We start from the raw sequence: 2,500 nt of genomic DNA on the forward strand, positions 1-2,500 counted from the left end.
CCGTCAACGGAGGTGTACGGTGTGAATGCGGCGTTACTGTAACAGCTTTGGTATTTCTGTGACTATTCATCATCACTGTTATTCCTTGGCAGTAGCGTTACTCTTTCGCAGCACGCACTACTACTCCTTGTCATTACTGTTAACTGTTTGTGTTTACCGCTACTGTTTGTCGGCATGGCTTCTGTTTTTTCATTAGCGGTATTATTCGTAATTATTTATCAGTAACAGTCATTTCTCATTTCTGTAACTGCTGCCTGTAACTTTGTGTCATTTCTGTAACTATTTGTCATATCTTGCATTAAAAGGAAACAGGTTGAACTGATGTTACAAAGATTAGTACGTCATTCCAGTAAACTTTTGTTTGATGTTAAAAAATTTAAAAACTTCAGAAGTCGAAGACTGAATAAAGTTTGTTGAATGGAGAATTGACCACAGAGAGAAAGGGGGAGGAAAGGTAGATGAAGGGAGAGTAGGAAAGATGATGGAAGCAGAAATAATAAGAAGTGACGAGAGAGGAGCAGTGAAGTAGAGAGGGCTTTTAACTCATGTCTTCATTCTCCAAACTATGTGTATGTGTGTGTGTGTGTGTGTGTGTGTGTGTGTGTGTGTGTGTGTGTGTGTGTGTGTGTGTGTGTGTGTGTGTGTGTGTGTGTGTGTGTGTGTGTGTGTGTGTGTGTGTGCGTGTGTGTGTGTGTGTGTATTTGTATATTAGTGTGTGTGTATTATTGTGTTTTTATTTGTATATTAGTGTGTGTGTGTGTGTGTGTGTGTGTGTGTGTGTGTGTGTGTGTGTGTGTGTGTGTGTGTGTGTGAGTGTGTGCTTGTGTGTGTATTTGTATATTAGTGTGTGTGTGTGTACGTGTTGGTGTCTTTCAATATTAGTGTGTGTGAAAGTGTGTAGTGTGTATGCGTGTGTGTGTGTGTATTAGTGTGTGCGCTATATTGATTGGGGTTTTCATTTGCTTCGCAAATAAGACAAAGCATGGAGAAAAAAACAACAGTGAAAGTGTATGTGTGCATTTGTGTGCGTGAGTGCATGTCTTTGAGTGGTTGTGTGTGTGTGTGCGTGACTGCGTGTCTTTGCGTCAGTGTGTGTCTTTTATGTGTTCAGCGAAGGGGAAAAACGGCTTTGACACACGGATTAAGCTCAGTATTGTTACCAGACATTGTCCCACAGGAGAGAGAGAGGAGCGAGAGAGGGAGAGTGAGAGAGAGAGAGAGAGAGAGAGAGAGAGAGAGAGAGAGAGAGAGAGAGAGAGAGAGAGAGAGAGAGAGAGAGAGAGAGAGAGAGAGAGAGAGAGAGAGAGAGAGAGAGAGAGATGGAGAGACACACACACACACAGAGGGGGGAAGAAAGAGACAGAGAGTGAGGTAGAGAGAGAGAGAGAGAGAGAGAGAGAGAGAGAGAGAGAGAGAGAGAGAGAGAGAGAGAGAGAGAGAGAGAGAGAGAGAGAGGAGAGAGAGAGAGAGGGGGAGAGAGAGAGAGAGAGAGAGAGAGAGAGAGAGAGAGAGAGAGAGAGAGAGAGAGAGAGAGAGAGAGAGACAGAGACAGAGTGATAGAGAGAGATACACACACACAGAGTGACGGAGAGAAAGAGGGGCATGAGTAGTATGAGGCTGGGTGAATAAAAGAGGGAGTGAACCAGGGGGTAGGAGGGGAAGGAAGAGAAGAAGGGGGAGGGAAGGGGGAGGGAGTGGGGGGGGAGAGGAAAAGAGGTATTTTTCAGTGCCGGTCAGTGAAGTGACATAATGGAACATAATTGTGAGTGTGTTTGTGCGTGTGTGTGTATGTGTGTGTGTGTGTGTGTGTGTGTGTGTGTGTGTGTGTGTGTGTGTGTGTGTGTGTGTGTGTGTGTGTGTGTGTGTGTGTGAGTCTGTGTGTGTGTGTGTGTGTGTGTGTGTGTGTGTGTGTGTGTGTGTGTGTGTGTGTGTGTGTGTGTGTGTGTGTGTGTGTGTGTGTGTGTGTGTGTGTGTGCTGTGGAGAGTGGGCGGATCCACAAAAGAGCTGCACTGAAAAAACATGACAACTCAGCAATTAACAAAAGCACATACACACACACACACACACACACACACACACACACACACACGCACACACGCACGCACGCACGCACGCACGCACGCACACGCACACACATTTCTCGCCACTTGGTGATGCCCCAAAATAATACAAATAGTACTGTTGAAGTTTGTTAGAAAATGATTATTAATAATATTCAGACTACAGTAAGGAAGTATCTAAGGACACTATTTGTATATTTGGATCCAAACATATAATGATCATAATTGTGTATACATATTAAATATATATCTATATATATGCATAGATACCAAAATCATGATTGTAATACATTAAACAACTAATAATGCTAATACACAAAGTAGTAGTCACATCTCCTTCCATCTATTCTATGCTCGGATGACACATGATAATCCTGAAAACAATCCCGCTATAATGCTAACCAGGGAGACTTGTGCTACCAGCCAGACGAGCCTTTAG

At 43.6% G+C, this 2,500-nt stretch overlaps 1 protein-coding gene across 1 annotated transcript in view; it reads right to left on the reverse strand.

Annotated features, from left to right (window-relative positions):
* Positions 1 to 2,500, reverse strand: part of prox1a (prospero homeobox 1a) — a 44,315-nt gene that overhangs the window by 15,279 nt on the left and 26,536 nt on the right. The window lies entirely within an intron of this gene.

Source organism: Gadus morhua, chromosome 7 (genome assembly GCF_902167405.1).
Source record: "Gadus morhua chromosome 7, gadMor3.0, whole genome shotgun sequence".
NCBI lineage: Eukaryota > Metazoa > Chordata > Actinopteri > Gadiformes > Gadidae > Gadus > Gadus morhua.